The sequence below is a fragment of the Monodon monoceros genome, unplaced genomic scaffold (assembly GCF_005190385.1).
Source record: "Monodon monoceros isolate NGI ecotype Baffin Bay Population unplaced genomic scaffold, NGI_Narwhal_1 Super_Scaffold_5, whole genome shotgun sequence".
NCBI classification, from domain to species: domain Eukaryota; kingdom Metazoa; phylum Chordata; class Mammalia; order Artiodactyla; family Monodontidae; genus Monodon; species Monodon monoceros.
The window spans coordinates 90,938,752-90,950,762 of record NW_021703782.1 but is presented as its reverse complement, the minus strand read 5'-3'; the positions used below and the strand labels follow the sequence as shown (position 1 = coordinate 90,950,762).

Below are 12,011 nucleotides of genomic sequence, written 5' to 3'. Positions count from 1 at the left end.
TCCATGATTACCCACTTCAAGATCAAAATATTATATGCTGTGTGCTTTTTAGCTGTTAGTGCTATGAAAGCAAACATGCTTGCTACGTTGGTGTTCCTATTTTACTGGGCACCAATGAATGTATGCTGGAAGTAGTCTGAAAGGTTTCCTTTCTTAGAGCGTGTTAGTGTTTGTGTAGGTTTGCTTAAAACCCTTTCTGTGTAAAACAGCTCCTTAGGTTTTCTGTTGGGGTAGGGGCTCTGCACTTACTTCTTACTGTCAAAATAATCCTACCAAGATAGTGTTCCACTGGTCTAGCTCAGTAGGAGGTAGCAAACAGCTTTACTGGTCATCTGTCTGCTTGGGGTTAGTACAATGTTCGATAGAACATGACTGACAAGAAAACATGGATGTCACATCTCTAGAAAGAAAAACTGTAGTAGTTCAATTCCCAATGTGTACCTTAGTTGTTATTTTGTTTTTATTTTTATTTTTCAAGTAAAAATAAGAATCTCTGCTGACTTTTCACTTGGCTGTTCTGGTTTTAAAGGATGAGCTATATATAGGCTGTGTGTTTTTCTGTACCGATGTGGCATTTATTAAATACTTTTTACCATGAGTAAAAATAAAATAAATAATAAAAAATTGAACACCTAAAACTAATACAATGATCTATGTCAGTTATATCTCAACTTAAAAAACTGTTAAATGAGAAAACTACCCCAAAATCCTGTATACAAATGCCTTAAAAGTATCAAGTATTTAAGAATAACTCTAATAATAAATTTGGTATAAGGACTCTGAGATTATTTATAAAACCTTATTAATAGACATTAAAGAAGACTTAAACAGAGAGATACCATGTCAATGGATTGTGAAATTCATTGATTTCATGTCAGTTCTCTTTAAATGCGTCTGGAGATCGAATGCAGTCACAGTAAAAATTCCAAAAAATTGTCTTGAAACCTCACGAGCTGGCTCTAACATTCATGTCAAACTACAAAAGGTCAAAACTAGCCAATATCATCTTGAAGAAGATGACCGAGGTGGGAAAAAGTGATCTTCCAGATATCAGAATTTATTATAACATTATAATAAATAAGTCAGTGTGGTATTTGTATAGGGATGGATAAACTATTGGAAGAAATAGAGCCTAGACACCAATCCACACGTACTATTGTAAAAAAAAAAATGGATTTGAAACAAGATAATAAAGAAAGATACTCTGTTCTTAGCCTATGGAAATAAAAAGGGCCACGAAAATAATTTTCTTCATCGGATGAATTATTTAATTATCTTGTTTTGATCTGTGAGTTCAAGAAGGCTGCATTTTAGAGGTGGTGTTTGGTTTATGAAGGTTTAAACCTCCTGGGTTACTTGATTTAAAAGTTTCAGGAGAAATGGATGTTACAGAAACTCAGTCCTTAAAACGTGGTGTGTTTCTCTCTATTTTATAGATGAGGAAACTAACTTCTAAGAGGAGAGTGTTAAATAATTTATTGAAGTCATATTAGTAAACAAAACAACTGGAATTTGAACCCAGATCTCACCAATTCTGGGGTCTAAGCTCTAAGCTACTAGAAATCTGTAATGTTATCTCCCAGACCCTTTGCTGTCTCCCAGGAAATAGGAATGTTAAGTGAAGCATGATCATGTATTTCAGTTTTTATCCATTAATCATTCTTTGGGCCTGGTGGAGCCTAGCAATAGTGCTCACTACTTTCCTTCCCCTCTCCTTCCTTCTCCTCCCTGCTTTATTGACAACAGAACCCATTTGCTTTGACTCCGACTGAATAAGGTGTTTGTTTGTTATTTTAAAAATATGTCGGGATATATGTATAGCTGATTCACTTTGTTATACAGCAGAAACTAACACACCATTGTAAAGCAATTATACTCCAATAAAGGTGTTAAAAAAATATGTCAAGCATACAGAAAAGTGTAGAGAGTGTTATAATACAATAGGATGTCTATTACCCAGCTTTTAAAATGTTAACATTTTGATGTAATTGCTTCAAAATCTTTTGGGTGAAGATGGTCAAAAGGTACAGACCTCCAGCTGTAAAATAAAAAAGTCCTGGGGATGGAATGTACTGCATGGTGACTATAGTTAATAATACTTATATTGCATTATTGAAAGTTGCTGAGAGTAGATCTTAAAAGTTCTCATCACGGGAAAAATTTTGTAACCATGTATATGGTGATGCTTGTTAACGAGGCTTATTATGGTGATCATCTCACAATATATACAAATATCGAATCATTATGTTGTACACCCGAAACTAGTGCTATATCTCAATTATACCTCAATAAGAAAATATCTTAGGCTTTAATAAATAAAACAAAGAACCATTATAAAGTTGAGCCCCTTGTACTCCTTCCCAATTCTATTAACCTCCGTCATTACTCAGACCATAAATATTGTTATTTATCATCTCCCCGCATGTGTTTGTGGATATATACATATGTGGAGAAAATGTTTAAACAATATGTAGTGTATTTATGTAAGTTTTGTACATTTCTAAGAATGGTGCACTGCATGTATACTTTGCAAATTGCTTTAGTCATTAGCATACGTAAAGCTCAACTTTGTTCATTTTGACTGCTTTATAGCATACCCTTCTGGTTATTTTGCAATTTATCATTCTCCAGTTGACAGATATTTACGTTGCTTCTAATATTTTGATATTATAAAAGAGTGGCAATGAAAATTCTTGTATACGTCTCCTTATGCACATGTGTGAGTTTTTCTGGCGTTAGAATCTCTCAATCACGTGTATGAACATGTCCAATTTAAGTGGTTTTTGCCAAACTGTTTTGCAAAGCAGTTGCACTGAAATTTTATTCCCACCATAACTGTATGACAGTCTTCGCCAACTCTTGATATTTTCAGACTTGTTAAATTTTGCCCACCTGATGGAATGATTAATTGGGTCTGACAGCAGTTTGTATTTAACTTTCTCTGATTCCCCGGAAGGGTAATTATCTTTTCATGTGACGACTGGCCATTTAGTTTTCCTCTTCTATGAATTGCCTGTCCCCATCTTTGCCTATTTTGCTATTGGATTGTTTGGCTTTTCTATTTTGATTTGTAAACTAAGCCTTTTTTATGTGCATTGCCAGACTTTTTACTATTCTTCAGCTTTTCTTTTCACTGATTAGGAAGTGTTTTGCTGCACGGAAGTCTTGAATTTTGTCAATGTTTTGATCTTGTTTAGAAAAATCCCCCTATTCACAAATTATAAATATATTCTTTATTTGCTTTTTACATGTGTCTTTGTATCACCTGAAATTGATTTCTGGGTATGATATGACATAGACAGTCAATTTGTTTTATTTTTTCATATAGATGAACAGTTACACTGTTTTCCCCATTGGTGGGTAAAGCCATGTCTCTTATATCGAGTTACCATGGAAATGTGTGTTTCTGGTTCTTTATTCCATTGGCTGTTCATGTTTTTCTGTGCCAATATCATGTCTTATTTTATCACTTTAAAATAACATATTCTTTTCCATAGGGCATCTAGTTCTTTGTTTTCCAAGTTATCTTGGATACTCTGGTTCTTCTGTACTTCTGTAGCAGTGTTTAGGGAGCCTGTCAAACTTCGTGAAAAACCCTTTTGGGATTTTCATTTTATTGCATTGAATTTATATATTAATTTTGGGAAAATTGACATCTTAACACCTTTTTCTTCCCATGAAATATTATCTCTTCAATTATTTAGGTTTTGCTGTAAGCTTTTGAATATTTAGACTTATTCCTAGATACATTAGACCTTTTGTTATTGTAAATGGGTTGTCCTTGAAATAATAATTAAAAATTTTTTTTCTGGTGTTTCTGTAGGAACACAGTTGATTCATGTGGCTTGATAGTTAATCCAGCAAATTTACTAAACTCTGTTAGTACAGTTTGTTTATATATTATCTTGCATTTTATATGTAACTGATTAATCATTTGTGAAAAAGAGTAAGTTTTTCTTTTCCAATTCTTTCCTTTTTTTTTTTTTCTTATTGTTTTGGCTATAATCACCAATACATGCTAAAAGCAACTGGTGATTGAATCACCTTTGTTTTGTTTCTGCCTTAAAAGGGAATATTTCCATCAAATATGACAATTGCCATACATAAACCTTTTACCAAGTTAAGGAAGTTTCCTTCTAACCCTAGATTGCCAAATTATCATGAAAGGCTATTTAAATTTACCAAACGCGTGTTTCCATTTCTAGTGAGATGATCATTGGCCTTTCTTCTTTCCTTGAATTTGTTCGTGTGATGAATTCTGTTACCAGATTTTTAAATGTTAAATCATCTTTGCATTCTGGAATAAACTCTATTTAGTCACACCTCTCTCTCTTTCCCTATATAGATCTAGATGTAGATCTACAGATATAGAAACTATATTTTATTTAGGAACTCTTCATTTATGTTCTTAAATAATACTGGCCAGTAATTTATTTCACTCTTAATCTCCTTTTTGTTCTTGTACCATGGGTGTGCTGGCTTCATACAAATATAACCAAATAAACTGAGAATGGAAAATCAAAACAGTAGTATGAGGTAATTTTAGGTAGGTTTCAAAACAAATGGAAGTAAAATGCTGAACTACAGTAACATGGGAGCCAGAGGTGTTGGAGTGAAAGCTCATCGAGGGAAGAGGATTACCTTTAGACTTCAAGCCAAGTATGCATGTTAAAATATTAAAGATAAGCATGAAAGAGTAGAAATGGAAATGTAACTGGAACCAGTTGAAGTGGAGAAGGGAGAATGCAAAACCTCAGTCGGTTCAGCCATCTCTTTAGTCTGATATTCTTGGGTCCTATCCTACCGCGTACTGTTCTGCTGATTCTCACACATGGTATCCTTCCTGTGTGTTTGTAGTCTTTGGGATGATGAATTCATCATCAGTGGGGCTGATTCGAGAGAATCCTGTGTGGCTGTATTGAGGTCTGGCCCTCTGGAGAGGTTTGATGCTTGCTAGTACCAGCACGTGGATGGGAGGGGGGGCGGAGATATCACAGGCTAAGGACTGTGGTTTGTGTTAATTTCTCCTCCTTTGGGTCCTCAGATTTGGCAAAGGTCTAACTTCATTCTCAGACTTGGCAGAAGGTCTAACTTCAAATCCCATCTTGATGGGGAAGGGAGGGGTTTTGATTTCTGAAGGGAGTCTTGTGATTTATTTATTTCCCAACCTGGAGCCTAAGCTAAGACAAACTTCCTTGTTTTCCCCAGTGCACCTGGGTAGATTATTTTTTCTGTTCCACTCTTTTACTGATAGGGAGATCTTCAAGACTCCTAGCTTAACTACTGGGTCTCAGTTCTAAGTCACTTCCTCAGTCAAGGCCAAGGGCTCATTTTCTTTTTCCCAGTTATATTTAATGCCCTGTCTCCATGATCCTGACAGTGTGCTACCAGGGCAGCCTATCACCTCAGTTTGCTGTTCCCTTTTAGCTCAGCAGTGTATCTAAAACACTATATTTTTTCTCCAGCATGTCTTAGTGTTTTTAGGCTTGTTTGTTTGTTTGTTTTCCATTTCTTCCTCTTGGGCCCAGACTCAAAATTCTCTCTGGAAATTCAAGTAATATGATGTCACTCACTCAGCCTGTTACAAGGGGCCATAACAGATACAAAGTATTTTTATTGATTTACACTTGTTTTCCATAGTTTTCTTTTTTACATGTGTGTACATCATATTCACGTACATTGTTACTGTATAAGAAGTAGCATTTTATGTACTTTTTCAGATAAAGTTTAAAAAAATCTAGTAGTTGCTCATTCTTCAGCTACTGTGAGGCTCACGTTCTAACTTTAGAACATTTTTAGTTTGCATCAGCATTGTTTTGTGTCCTATTTTCTGATTATAGTGGTAGATCATTCCTTTTTTTCTTTTTATTGTTTCTAATTTGAGACTCTAAAAAGTGTGAGAACTATTTTTCTTGTTAATAGAGACTTAATTGCATTTAATTAAATTCTGTGCCATCTCTTTTCAGTCTTTTTTTGGTGGGGGGGGAAGAGGGAGGAAATGTGTGGAAGGTCTGATTATTTTAGATTTAAGAACTAGAATTGAAGAGCCCTTAGAGATATCTTATTTTACAAATGAGAAATTGACACTCAGAGCAGTTATGAGACCTACTGAAGCTGGTGAGCACCAGAATCAGGAAGAAGTCCTCACCCACTCCATTGTTGTACTTTAACAGAAGTGGGAAACCAAATAGACTTGATTTAGATCTTATTACTGGTCCTTTATTCAGTATAAATTAAAATCTCCCTTTGGGATGTCAGTAGAGTACATATTTACATTCTTATCTAAATGCTTACTAAATCATAAAGGTTTAGTTACCAGTTCGTGAGCTTGTGCTAAGTGCTCCCTTCTCCGCTTGGCTAATGAAGATGTAGCTGTCTTTCAGGAGATTAAATACCACACTGAATGGACTGTGAGTGACCCCACACCAGGCGCCCAGGTGTTTCATGTTGGTACCCCTGGAAGGCATAGCGTAGTGTAGTGCCATGCCCCATACCTGGCATTCCAGAAATGTTTGTGAATGTGCCAATGAAGAAATGAAGTGCATAGCGAAGATGAACACCCTCTGTGTCTCTTTAGAGTTCAGGCTTGGCAGAGTTGTTATGACTTTTGAGATCACATGATGGGTGAGGTAAATTTTTGAGATTTGGAACATCTGTTCTGTAGAGCAGCGAACGAGGCCTCCTCCCTCCACCCCATCATCCTGAGATGTAATTGGTGGATGTGCAAAGGGCGTGAGTATGGACTTCTCTTTTTAGCTTTGAGGACAGTTTATTTTTGGAATCATTCTATTTTGTTTACATCTTTGTTTCTTGGGCAGGGCGGAATTCTGTAACTTACTACAGAGAAATTTCTCATTATAGTCATCGGGATTTTGGAATAATGAACTTTAAAAAAGTATTTGAGTTTTGTCTGATTATATTCTTGCTTCCCCCTAAATCTATTGCAACAGATACTACTTTTCTAAAGAAGAAAAGAAAATCATTTATAGTCTTACCTATATAAATTTCACAGAATTGTCATTCTATACATCGTTTTTTTACTCTATTTTCTCCAGTAATATGAAAAGTAATCATCTTTTAGTATATTAACTACTCAATTTGGTGGCTTTTGAATCGATTATATTTAAACTTATTTTTGAAAATTATTGTTACAACTTAAATAGTATGTTTTGATTCGTACCTGAGTAATAAGAGAAAATGAACAGATATTTCCATACTTCTCTTCCCCTATTTTTAAGTTCTTATTGATACAGTGATTTTAGTTCCAGATTATTATTAATTTATTGTCTTTATAATAAGTACACCCTCAAGAGTTATTTTTGATATTTGTTTTATAACCATTTGGAGAGCAATTACTTAGACTCAATTTTGTTTTGTGTATTTTTGATGCTTACTGCCAGTCTTTCTATTCGATTGTGGTTTTTATTTTTACTTTTTTCATGGCTTACTTGCATTTGTATTTTCTTTAGGAAGGAAATGTAGATGATGATCTTTTGGAGCTCCCACATCTCTGGGACTGTTCTTTATTATCTCCTATGAGAACATCAGTATAGTTGGCTGTGGAATTTATGGATATCAAACATTTTCTCCATATAATGGAGATTTTTTTCCAAATTGAAGTATAATCGAAATAATGGAGATTTTGATTGGTTGTGTTCTATCTTTTGGAATTCTACAGTAGAAGCTTAGCAATACCATATTTTCTCTCTTTCTCTCAATATTTGATTTGTTTGCTTTTTGTTTATTTTTTTATATTTTTAGAATTTCGAATGTTAACCTTGAGATTCCAAAATCTAACCTAGCTATATCTGAATTTTAGTGATTTTTTAAAAAAATTTATTTATTTATTTATTTTTGGCTGTGTTGGGTCTTCGTTTCTGTGCGTGGGCTTTCTCTAGTTGTGGCGAGCGGGGGCCACTCTTCATCGCGGTGCGCAGGCCTCTCACTGTCGCGGCCTCTCCTGTTGCGGAGCACAAGCTCCAGACGTGCAGGCTCAGTAGTTGTGGCTCACGGGCCTAGTTGCTCTGCGGCATGTGGGATCTTCCCAGACCAGGGCTCGAACCTGTGTCCCCTGCATTGGCAGGCAGACTCTCAACCACTGCGCCACCAGGGAAGCCCAATTTTAGTGATTTTAATCGACTCTTTTGTAATTTATGTAAGCTTAAACCAGTAATCTGAGGTCTTTCTCCTTAAGCAATAACTTTTCTTATGCTTCAAGCTGTGTTACTTAAGCTTTGTCCTAGGCTTACTTGGAAAGCTAGTTATGTTTGGAATGTTTTTCCTATACGTGCCTTCTTTCCTTTTATTCTTATCTCTGACCATCTTCTCTGAGCACTGAGTAAACTTCCTAAGTTTGTTTTCTATTTGCCATTTCAGTTTTCTGGAATTTTTTTTTTTTTTTGGCGGTACACAGGCCTCTCACTGTTGTGGCCTCTCCCGTTGCGGAGCACAGGCTCCGGACGCACAGGCTCAGCGGCCATGGCTCACGGGCCCAGCCACTCCGTGGCATGTGGGATCTTCCCAGACCGGTGCACGAACCCGTGTCCCCTACATTGGCAGGCGGACTCTCAACCACTGCGCCACCAGGGAAGCCCAGTTTTATGGAATTTTTATACATCATTTCATTGCCTGAATTATTGTTTTTAATTGGAAAATAGTTTTTCATCTCTTTGGTGGGCTCAGTGATGAAGTTCTAATGATGTCCATTGCATATTTAATCCTGGAACCACTGAATAGGCTAATTTACATGGTAAAAGGGGCTTTTCAGGTGTGATGAAGTTCAGGATTTTGTGATGGGGAGATTATCCTAGGTTATCTGGGAAGGTAATCACAAGGGTCCCTAAATGTGGGAGATGGAGGAAGAAGGGTCAGTGTTAGAATGATGTCAGTGTGAGAAAGACTTGGCTGGCCATTGCTGGCTTTGAAGCTGGAATGGGGCCAGGAGATGAAGAATGTGGGCTGTCTCTGCAAGTGGGAAAAGACAGAAAAATGTCTCTTCTAGAGCCTCTGGAAAGGAACACAGTCCTGCCAGCACCTTGATTTAGCCCAGTGAGCCCCACTTCGGACTTCTGACCTCCAGAACTGTAAGATAATAAATTTGTCTTTTTAAGCTACTAAATTTGTGGCAATCTGTTACAGTAGCAATGGGAAGCTAATATAATCTCTATGTAGTTTTTCTCTGAAAAAAAAAAAATTTTTTTTTTTTGTCTTCGTAATGGCTGGCTGTATTTTCAGTGCTTGTACCCTAACAAAGCATTTTGAGGATCAAATCAGAAATATCCTAGTATTTAATCTTTTCCATTCCCCCCCCCTTTTTCTTTTTTAATAAATCTGCTTCAAGGGGAGGTATTTTCTGTTATTCTTTAGGATGGCCATCTCCTCCTCTGAGATTGTTTTCTCCCCATTGTGTTGGCTAATTTTTTCTGTTTGCCATATCATTATAACCATGACTACCTGAATGTCTTATAGTCCAAGCACAGTTGAATTGCATTCTCTCAGAGCTTGATGTGGGTTTCTGCCTAAATCCATCAGGTCCTGAAAAAGGAAAGAAGCACTTTCACACTACCCTTGTGACTACCTTTGAAGGTGCTGCCAGGGCATCCTTCACTTATTCTCCAGATCTGCTGCTTTTTGCAGATGGTAGGAGAAAAGTTTTAATTCTTCTTTCAATTCAGTCCTGTTGTACTAAATCTAGCTGAAATTCCTGAAGTTTTTCTCAGGTATATTCTACCCTTACTATTTTTAATTCCTGGTATATTTTCTACTGCTTTAATATTTAGTTGGCAATTTGATTAAATATAGAGTTCTAACCCACAATATTCTTAGTAGAATTTTAAATCTGAAATAGACCTTATGTATAATTTAGTCCAATTTCCTCATTTAACAGATGGTAAAACTGAGAGGTTCAAAAAATCATGTAAGTTATGTCATTAAATATGGTTTTTATGGTATCACTACTCAATTTTTGAGAGATAAGAGATGGAATAGAACCAGGTCACATGCCATTTGCTGAGTAAACATTGGATACCTTCAGAGAAAATTTTTCAGTTTTATTCATCTTAGCATATTGTGGCTTAAAAAGCCAATTTATACTTTATTTTGTCATTCTTAATTATATGGTTTTTCTATGTGGGAAAAGCAAAGAAGCTGTTCATATCACTGCTTGACTTTGTTGGCAGTTGGTGTTTAGAAGTTGGAATGCTGTGAAATACTACATGCTTCCTGTTTGATTAAGAAATTTCTTTGTCTGGAGAAAGTAAATGGTTACAGGAGCTAAAGGAAAGAACAGAATTTTCATTTATATAATATTTATGATTTTTTAATATCCTTTGCAGAAAGAAAACTTGTGAAGTGTAAACGTTTTTTGAATTATCTTTAATTTATTAAAGCAATCAGTATATATTTAGAATCTAATCTAATAGTTGGATGCTATACAACAGTGAACAAGAAAGCTAGAATCTCTGCCGTCATAATGCTTACAGCCTAGTGTGGGGAGGTGTCAATAGATAGTGAAGCAATTATTATACAGTGTGGTAAGTGTTGTTATAGGAGTAATGCAGGGAACTGTGGTAGGAGGCACCTTGCCCAGACGTGGGAAGATCTGGGGAGAATGACTGGAAATAATAATATTTCAACTGGTACATGAAGAATGAGTATAAGGTGAAAATGGGGGGAAGATTGTTCTAGGCCAGTGGTGTTCAAAGTGTGGTCCTTAGCCCAGGAGCATCAGCGTCATGTGGGGCCCCACCTCAGATCTGCTAAATCAGACAGATGTGGTCATCAGGCTGTGTTTTACAAACCCTCTGGGTGTTGATGCAGAAAACCTCTGTTCTCAGCAATGCTGAGAACCAGAGGTGAGAGAGAGCACAGTACATTGAATAGAGCTGAAGCAGAGAGTTTAAAGTCGTTAATAGCTTGAGTTGAGGCTGGAGAGGCCTGATAAGGAGGCCTGATAAGGTGGTTGAAGAGTATGGATTTTTAGCTTAAGTGCACTTGTTAGCCATTGAAGCGTTTTTAGTAGAGGAGCAGTTTGGGCAACTTTGTCTTTTAGAAAGATCACTAGAGAAGAGATTGGTGCTAGGTAGAAAGAACACCTAGGAAGCCAGTGTAGTAGTAATGCTGGTGGCCACGAGGATGGAATAGTAAACAGGTTGAACAGATACTTAGGAAGGAGAAGTTACAGGGTATGGTTATTGGTTAAATGATGAAGATGAGGGGAAAAGGAATTCCCACGTTTAGCATTCAGGCCACTAGAAAGATAGTGGTTCTCTAGCCTCTGAAATAGTGACCGTCCGAGGAACAAGTTGGGGAAGGTTATAAGTTTGAGCTTGGTTTTGAACACAGAGACAGAAGTAGTTACGAGGTTGTCAGAGGTAACAGTGGGCAGTTTGGTATTTGCTTAGAGTTAAGGGAAGAAATAAGGGTCAAATATGTAGATATGGGAGTATTTGAGATACATAAGATAATTGAAATCTTGGAAGACATATTAGAAAACTCAATGAAAGTGTGTTGAATGAGAATATAGGGTAGAAACAGTAATGTTGCACAGGGGATGGGGAACCTCAGAAATGACTGAGAAGGACCAACCAGGGAGAGAGAGAGATCAAGAGCCAGGATAGTATGATGTCATGATAGCTAAAGAAAGAGAATTTTCTAAAAAAGAGGCTCCCAGTCATGTATCTGATGCTTTGAGGGGTTAGTAAGGTGAGAACTGAAAAATTTCCATTGGAACAGCCACCAGATTGGTGTGATTTGGGGAAGTTATGTGAAACTCAAGAATTGACTAGAGTGGATTTGATGGAGGGGAAGGGGGAGAAGCTGTACCATAGGTAATTGAGAAATTTGTGTGTGTCCAGTGAGACACTGGAGAGCAATTGGCTATGAAGGGGAAAAATCATCAGAGCTGGAAGCCAAACATGAAGTTATATGGGGATTTCTTTCTTTCTTTCTCCCTCCCTCTATCCTTCTCTCCCTCTCTCCCTCTCTCCCTCTCTCCCTCTCTCCCTCTCTCC

The 12,011-nt window shown here is 36.7% G+C and overlaps 1 protein-coding gene across 2 annotated transcripts in view; it reads left to right on the top strand.

Annotated features, from left to right (window-relative positions):
- Positions 1–12,011, top strand: part of LPAR1 (lysophosphatidic acid receptor 1) — a 156,269-nt gene that overhangs the window by 81,644 nt on the left and 62,614 nt on the right. The window lies entirely within an intron of this gene.